Source organism: Marmota flaviventris, chromosome 9, assembly GCF_047511675.1.
Source record: "Marmota flaviventris isolate mMarFla1 chromosome 9, mMarFla1.hap1, whole genome shotgun sequence".
Lineage (NCBI taxonomy): Eukaryota > Metazoa > Chordata > Mammalia > Rodentia > Sciuridae > Marmota > Marmota flaviventris.
This window is the reverse complement of record NC_092506.1, coordinates 82,608,057-82,617,345: the sequence shown is the minus strand read 5'-3', so window position 1 is coordinate 82,617,345 and position 9,289 is coordinate 82,608,057. Positions and strand designations below refer to the sequence as shown.

Sequence of the window (9,289 nt, the reverse complement as noted above, 5' to 3'; positions counted from 1 at the left end):
TTCTTCAGAATGTGGGTGCTCTTCATTCAATCAGTTCAAGACCCAAAAAGAACAGCTTTGCGTGCGAGAGAAAGTTCTCCAGCAGAGTGCTTTCAGACTCCATGTGGACCATTGGCTGGCACGTGTCTTTGACTGCCAGCCTTTGGACTGGAAACACACTATATTTTGGGTCTCAAGCCAGCCGGCCCACAGTGCAAGTTTTGCACTTCCCAATCTCCATAATTTTTTGAGCCAAAGCCTTATGACAAATCTTTTAAAGAAGTTATAGAATTAGCAAAAAGTGTTTATACATGTAATAACTATTCTTGCTGTTCTTCCTTCTCTTATGATTTCCATCTGATTTGATTTTCTGTAAATTGAGTTTGGAGTGACAGGATGAATATTCAGCTTCTGTATGTGTGAATACATCTTTACTTCAACTTCATTTTGTAATGATAATTTTGCTTGGTATAGAAGTCAAGGTTGATAGTTTCTTTTATTTTGGGGATTTTGAAGGTATTATTCCACTGTCTTCCCACATTCATGATTTCCAATGAGAAATCTGATGTCGTTCTTATTTTTCCTTTGTGTGTGTGTGTGTGTGTGTGTGTGTGTGTGTATATATATATTTTTTTTTGTAATTTTTTTTAAAGAGAGAGAGAGAGAGAATTTTAATATTTATTTATTTATTTTTAGTTTTCGGCGGACACAACATCGTTGTTTGTATGTGGTGCTGAGGATCAAACCTGGGATGCACGCATGCCAGGCGAGCGTGCTACCACTTGAGCCACATCCCCAGCCCTCCTTTGTATATTTTTAAATTTTGGCTTCCTTTGAACTTTTATGTTTGTTATTGAGTTTCAGCAGTTTGCTTATGGTGTGCCTGGGTTTTTTCTTCTTCTTTTCTTTATATGTTTCTTGTGCCAGGAGTTTTTTTGGAGCTTTTTAAAAAAAATTTGTAGTTTTCATCAAATTTGAAAATTTCTGGTCATTATTTCTTAAATTGTTTTTCTCTCTCCACCCATCTTCTCTTTCAAAAGCTAGAATTACCCAAATTAGACCATTTGAAATGGAACCACAGTTTAGAGATGGTCTGTTCAATTTTATATGCTTCACTGTATCGTTTCTAGTGTTATCTTCCAGTTCACTCTTCTTTCCTTCTGCAATGTCTAATCTGGTCTTAGTCCAATCCATCATATTTTTTTTAATCTGAGAAATTGAATTTTTCATTTCTAAAAGTTTAACAAGTATTTAAAAAATTAGTTTCAACCTAAATTCTGAAAATGTAGAATACAGTTATCATATTTTTAATGTCTTTCTCTATGTCATTTTGAATTGATTTTAATTGATTTATCTCTTCATTATAGGCTATGCTTTCCTGCCTTAGATGCAGATATTATAATTGTACTTTAAAGTAGACTGCTCTTTTCCCTATGGCCAGATTTTTATTTTTATTTTTTAGATGAGTGTCTTGCTATGTTGCCCAGGCTTGTATTGAATTCCTGGGGCTCAAGTGATCCTTTCTTTTCACCCTCTCAAGTAGTTAGGACTATATGTGTGTATTACCACACATGGCATATGGCCAGTTTAAAAAAATTCAGTTTATATGTGAGAGTGGGCTTGCACACATGGCACATATTCACATTCTTCAAATTCAAATGATCTTCATATAAATTTAACATGGGAATTATTTTAATTTACTGCTTTCTTACCTCCAAGTCTTTATATATGCTGTTCCCAGTCCCCACAGTGGCATCTCTCATATATCTGTCTAGTTAAGTCTTCAGGCTTCACATATTAGTTCAAGTATCACTTCCTTAATAATCCTTTTCTTAGTCCCTAGAGCTAGTTTTGAGCTTCTTCCTCTGTGTTCTCGGATCTCCTTTCTTTTTATAAAACCTTCAATTTCTTACTTAGTGTTTGTCTTTTCCACTAGACAGTGAACTCTATGAGGGAAGGGATATTAAATCTTTTTTATAATGAAGTAAACCTGATGCCTACAACAGTATGTGGCTCATAGTGGGAACCCAGTGAGAATCTACCATACTGATTAAAATTCCTTTTAGATTTTTGAAGCTAGTTAACTATCAAGGCAATATTTATCATCATTTACTTCAAAGTATTCTCATGAGATAGAATATGGAGCTTTGACATCAGACAAATTTGGGTTTGAAGTATGAGGCTTCCACTTATTAGCTGAATGACTTGAGGAAAGCTAAAAGTTGCTTGCTTTCTGATTCCCAGGGTAACTTTTTTTTTTTTTAATATTGAGACAATAATGGCTTCTTCTTAGAGTTTTTGTGAAAAATTAAATAAGGCTACCTTTGTAAAAGTTCTTAACACAATGGTGAAAATATAGTAGGTGTTCCATAAATTTTAGCTTGTCAGTTCATCCATTTTCCACTATACTCTCTTCTTCTTTGTTCCTCTTCTGCTTTATTATAGCCTTCTTTCTTTATAAGAGAAATCTTGAGTGAATTATTGATACCAGCTGAAGAATAGGAGCAACATAACAAAGTATTTCATTCTCTTCCTTCTCATTGGCAAGAATTTAGATAAACCTAGATGTAACACAAAATCAAAGGGAATTGGATCTGGAGGGGACTTGTAAATGCAAAATCTTCACTCTGAGGCATTGAACCTCAGAGAAGAAAAGTTACATGGCCAGGATCCTAGGGAAAACTTGGTGGGTTTTGAATTAATTGCAAATACAAACATGTTGACATACCAAATACAGATGTTGGACAAATTCTATCCTTTTCTTCATTTCTAAACTCTAAGGCCCCTTGTCTAAAAGTGTGCAAGAAGGTGTTGTTTTCTAATAGAATTCTTGCTGTGCTTACTGTTTAGAGCAGTCCATCTGTTTAATTATTATCACGAGCTGTACCTAATTCCATGGTGAAAAACTCATATTGCAGGCAAGTGGTAGCATATCTACAAAGGTTGGGTCCATATGCCATGCTGTTGGGGCAGGCGGATGACAGTTAGGGAAAGAGAGGTGAACGCCTGTGTCAGACAGCCTGATAGAAATCAGGCCGTTGATATCTTATGACTGTGTGTTGTTCCTTTGAGTTGATCCCTGGGACAAGTGCCAGAAAAATAAATGAGAACCAGAGACCAAATTAAATGTTGCCTGATCATTATGTCAAAGACAAAAGCAGGAAGATAAAAATCTCAAAGCCAAATAGATCCAGGACAAAGGGAAAATAATGGCAGCTGTAACCATAGTTTGGAACTAAGAAGTGGAACAAATGAGGCTGAACTTGCTGACCATCTGTTCAGAAGCAGAGGGAGCCTCAGAAAATGCACTGGGCTTGGGATCTGGTGATGGGCTCTCATGTCCTTGTTCAATGTCTTATTAGTGGAGGACCTGGGAAGAGTAACCTGTTCTCTCTGAATTTAGTCTTCTCATCTGTAAATGAAGATATGAGAACTGCCCTCCCACCCCCATACTTTTGCAAGATGGGCACAAATTAGTTATTGGACAGCTTCACTCATTCTACCAACTGCCTTCCATCATTAGCACCCAACTTCTAGCTTCTATGATTTTCCAAGACCTCCTGTTCTTGCTAGACCCCTGCCCATGGCAGTCATTACTTTTGTACTTAAGCAGAAAAACACAGCTTGACAAGATTCTTACTAAATATATGCAGAATGTTATAATCCTTCCTACTCATAGATGATCTTGAAATATTATTTATCTACTTAGGGCCTCAGTTTACCTAAACTCACAGGGTAGTTTTAAGTATTAAATAAAATAGTATGCACAAAATATTTAATACAATTCTTGGTACATAGTAAGATATTGCTAAATATATATTATTGTAAATATTGTCAAAGCATACCTTTTAAACATTTGAAAACATACACAAATGTATGTTGAGCAGATGTCAAAGATTTGTTTACACCACCAAGGAGGAAAGCAGCTGGATGTTAAAGGAGACTTTGAAAGAAAGAAGTGTATGTAGTTTGTGAAAGAAAGAATGCTAAAATGAAGTTAAGTTTCATATAAAACTGTTAATGTCCCGAGGAGGCTAATAAAATGATAACCCCTCAGGTTATCACTTTTTTGGGCAATTACATTTATCTTCACTAGACAAAGATACCTTATAACCTGTCAATCTTCTTCAAGTTAACATAGCTTTACATAGAGTCTGAGCCCTTATTAATAATAAATAGAAAGTCAAACTAAATCACAGTCCAAGACAATCAGATGGCTAACAGCAAGATTGTTCAGAAAATGCACTGATAATGAGAATGAAAGGTCTACTGGTGGTCTTGTCTTGTTTCCAGGTTTTGGATAACTATTTTAGTTTTTTTTTAAATATTTCTTTTTTAGTTTTAGGTGGACACAATATCTTTATTTTATTTTTATTGGTGTTGAGGATCGAACCCAGCACCCGGTGCATGTCAGGCGAGCGCGCTACCGCTTGAGCCACATCCCCAGCCCCTATTTTAGGGTTTGATTAGTCTGAGATCTTGGTCTTCTGGGACCTGGGTTTCAATGATCAAGCTATAATTTCCCACCCTTCAAGTCTTTGTAACCAAATTATACCACCATAAGTATCTTTTGGTTTCAAACTTGTGAAGACATTTGGGAATGAGGAAGGGACAAGAAACAGGAGTTTGGAGTTGAACAAGCTTAATGTTGGTTTTTGGTTTGAGGTGGACATTTAGAAATGGGGCATGTTCCACATTTGCAGCAGCTGGATGGGTGTATGTGAAATTGGTCATGTTTGTGTTTAACCAACATATTTCTTAAACTCAGTTGTTATTCTTTCCTCTTCAGCTTCTTAGATGCACTTCCTGTTTGTTTTTTAATACTTTCATTTCCCGTTATTTACTTATTTATTTTTTAAATCTCTAGCTAATGTTTCCCTCCTCCTTTTCTACCCCTCCTAAGTCTTCATATTTACTTCAAGCAGTTTTTCTTCTTATTTTACGACCCTTCTCTTTTGGAACAGTTGAAAGCAGAAAAGATTTGTTTTCTTTTCACTCTCTTCTCTGATTCTTTCTTTTGTTTACTTTTATAGTATCTGTACACCCACAGTTTCTATCTGCCCAGCCCCTTTTGTTCCTCAGTTCTCTCCTTGTGGTCATTCTGCATATTCTTAGGCCTTAGAGGGTAGACAAAAGGGGAAGTGAAACTCTTATGATAAGTCAAAATATACTTTATTGGAGAAACTTTGCTTATTTTTAAATCCAGATGCTATTTTCATGATATTTAATAAGTTAAATAAATTGAGAGATATTTTCTTACTTTTTAAATTGTAAAGACAAGCATACTGACATAGATTCTTAAAGTTCTTTTCCACAATATTGCTTTATTAATATAAGAATTTTCATTTCTGTATTTTTCTTCTGTCTTTGACCCATGTGCTTTTTGCATAATTATATTCATCAGGTATCTATGTTTAAAAATTCTTTTTTTAAGCTTGCAGCTTATGATGTAGGTGTAGTAAAGAGTAGAAGAAAGTTGGCAAACTAAGCCTGTGGGCATTGTGGCCTTCTGAGATGAGAAATAAGGACCAACCATCAGTAAGCTGAATCCATCGCCATGGAGGTCCACACAGTGATTGAATTACCTTGCTCTGCATATATTGTCAGAAAAGACACAGGTCAGCCTTCCACAAGTAAACCATCAGCAATGGACTTGTTTTCTAATTCATTAGAAACAGGGCAAACTGTTAACAAAGGACATTCTCCTAAACAAAGAATTACCACTGCATGATTGCATAGTGGCACTTATTGTGTAGCAGAGAGAATCTGAGATCTGGAGTCAGACTAAGTTCAAATCCTGTCACTTGCTAGATAGGTATCCTTGAGTAAGTCACTTAAATTTCCAGGCTTTAATTCTTCCATAAAATGAAGATATGACTCATTAAATAAGCAACTATGATATTACATATTTTATATAATTTGTGACAAAATACAGGTTATCATCATTGTTGAAGAAATGTTGTAAGTCTATGGAACCACTTGTTTTTCTGCTCATCAAGAATTTGTGTGAAGGAAAAGAAATTTCAAGATTTGCTACATGTCTGTAATATTGCTCTTTCCCCCCATAATCCCTTTCAATTTACAAGTGGATCTCAGTTGGGCAAATGAGAGTAATTAAAACAGTAATTATGATAGAAGAAAAAGTTGGCTACGATCTACATACTGTGGGGTCGGGCTCCAAATTCCTCAATAGGACACCCATAGCACAAAAGTTAATAACTAGAATCAACAAATGGGACTTACTCAAACTAAAAAGTTTTTTCTCAGCAAAAGAAACAATAAGAGAGGTAAATAGGGAGCCTACATCCTGGGAACAAATCTTTACTCCTCACACTTCAGATAGAGCCCTAATATCCAGAGTATACAAAGAACTCAAAAAATTAGACAATAAAATAACAAACAACCCAATCAACAAATGGGCCAAGGACCTGAACAGACACTTCTTAGAGGAGGACATACAATCAATCAACAAGTACATGAAAAAATGCTCACCATCTCTAGCAGTCAGAGAAATGCAAATCAAAACCACCCTAAGATACCATCTCACTCCAGTAAGATTGGCAGCCATTAGGAAGTCAAACAACAACAAGTGCTGGCGAGGATGTGGGGAAAAGGGTACACTTGTACATTGCTGGTGGGACTGCAAATTGGTGCAGCCAATTTGGAAAGCAGTATGGAGAATTCTTGGAAAGCTGGGAATGGAGCCACCATTTGACCCAGCTATTCCCCTTCTCGGTCTATTCCCTAAAGACCTAAAAAGAGCATGCTACAGGGACACTGCTACATTGATGTTCATAGCAGCACAATTCACAATAGCAAGACTGTGGAACCAACCTAGATGCCCTTCAATAGACGAATGGGTAAAAAAAATGTGGCATTTATACACAATGGAGTATTACTCTGCATTAAAAAATGACAAAATCATAGAATTTGCAGGGAAATGGATGGCATTAGAGCAGATTATGCTAAGTGAAGCTAGCCAATCCCTAAAAAACAAATGCCAAATGTCTTCTTTGATATAAGGAGAGTAACTAAGAACAGAGTAGGGTTGAAGAGCATGAGAAGAAGATTAACATTAAACAGGGATGAGAGGTGGGAGGGAAAGGGAGAGAGAAGGGAAATTGCATGGAAATGGAAGGAGACCCTCAGGGTTATACAAAAGTACATACAAGAGGAAGTGAGGGGAAAGGGAAAAATAATACAAGGGGGACAAATGAATGACAGTAGAGGGGATAGAGAGAGAAGAGGGGAGGGGAGGGGAGGGGGGATAGTAGAGGATAGGAAAGGCAGCAGAATACAACAGACACTAGTATGGCAATATGTAAATCAATGGATGTGTAACTGATGTGATTCTGCAATCTGTATATGGGTAAAAATGGGAGCTCATAACCCACTTGAATCAAAGGGTGAAATATGATATATCAAGAACTATGTAATGTTTTGAATAACCAACAATAAAAAATTTTAAAAAAACCACAGTAATTAGCAGAACTTTCCAGAACACTCAGTGAGAGGTGGAGGAGCGACAGCTGTCCAAACTGCACAGTTATGAGCTCCTTTCCACTTTCCCACATCGGCCCGCTCACCAGCAGTAGAAAATGGTCAAAGAAACTACTTACTATGTGGTTTTGGGGGTCAAACCCAATGCCACCCAGGAAGAATTGAAAAAGGCTTATAGAAACTGGCCTTGAAGTACCACCCTGATAAGAATCCAAAAGAAGGAGAAAAGTTTAAACAGATTTCTCAAACTTATGAAGTTCTCTTTGATGCCAAGAAAAGGGAATTATATGACAAAGAAGGAGAACAGGCAATTAAGGAAGGTGGAGCAGGTGGTTTTATCTCCCCCCATGGACATCTTTGGTATGTTTTTTTGGAGGAGGAGGAAGGATGCAGAGAGAAAGGAGAGGTAAAAACGTTGTGCATCAGCTCTCAGTAGTGTTAAAAGATTTATATAATGAAAAAACTGATTCTGCAAAAGAATGTGATTTGTGACAAATGTGAAGGCCAAGGTGGTAAGAAAGGAGCAGTCGAGTGCTGTCCCAACTGCCTAGTTACTGGAATGCAAATGTGAACGCATCAGATAAGCCCCCAATGGTTCAGCAAATTCAGTCTGTGTGCATGGAGTGCCATGGCCATGGGGAAAGGATCAGTCCTAAAAATAGATGTAAAAGCTGCGATGAAAGGAAAATAGTTTGAGAGAAAAAGCTTCTAGAATTTCAAATTGACAATGGCATGAAAGATGGTCAGAAGATAACATTCCATGGTGAAGGAGACCAAGAGCCAGGACTGGAACCAGAAAATATTATCATTGTGTTAGATCAGAAGGACCATGTTATTTTTACTCTATGAGTAGTGTATGGACTTCTTTTCATGTGTATGGACATACAGCTGGTGGAAGCATTATGTGGCTTCCAGAAGTCAGTATCCACTCTTGACAATCGAACCATAGTCAACACCTCTTATCTGGGTCAGATTGTCAAGCATGAAGATATAAAGTGTGTGCTAAATGAAGGTATGCCAATTTATCATAGACCATATGAAAAGAGTCACCTAATCATCAAGTTTAGGTAAACTTTTCTGAAAATGGCTTTCTCTCTCCTGACAAACCCTCTTTGATGGAAAAATTTCCACCTGAATAGAAGGAAGTAGTAGAAGAGACTGATGAAATGGATTAGGTAGAACTAATGGCCTTTGATCCAAATCAGGAAAGGTAGCACCATTATAATGGAAAAGCATGTGAGGATTATGAACATCATCCCAGAGGTAGTGTTCAGTGTCAAACCTTTTAATGGGCCAGTGAATAAAACTAACTACAGACGTTTTATATGCAGTAGAGAATGAGTGAAGGACTATAATCATAATATGTTCACTATATCTATTGTTTTGTTTTAATATTCAATTATAGTAGTGTTTTAAAAGTTAAATGAAGAATAAATGCAAATATAAAAGCTCTAACTTTGCCCTGTATATATGATGAGTTCAGTATGCAAAAAGTTGTTTAATACCTATAAAAACTACTTTTAAAAAGTTCCCCTAGCATGTTATTAGGCCAAACCTTGTGATTTCAACTATGTATGTGGACAAACTTGGACTGAAATACTAGGTATATGTGTTGATTTCAGTGTGTGAGTCTTCATTGTTAAGCTATAAAATTAAAGCTCTGTATTTAACTGGCAATAAGAAAAAGAAAACTTGGGGTGGGGATGTGGCTCAAGAGGTAGTGCGTTCTCCTGGCATGCGTGGGGTGCTGGGTTCGATCCTCTATACCACGTAAAAGTAAAATAAAGATGTTGTGTCCACCGAAAACTAA

The 9,289-nt window shown here is 36.7% G+C and overlaps 1 pseudogene; it reads left to right on the top strand.

The window, feature by feature from the left end:
- The first annotated feature begins 7,577 nt into the window (after positions 1 to 7,577).
- Positions 7,578 to 8,693, top strand: LOC114105063 (dnaJ homolog subfamily A member 1-like; annotated as a pseudogene).
- Positions 8,694 to 9,289: the final 596 nt, after the last annotated feature.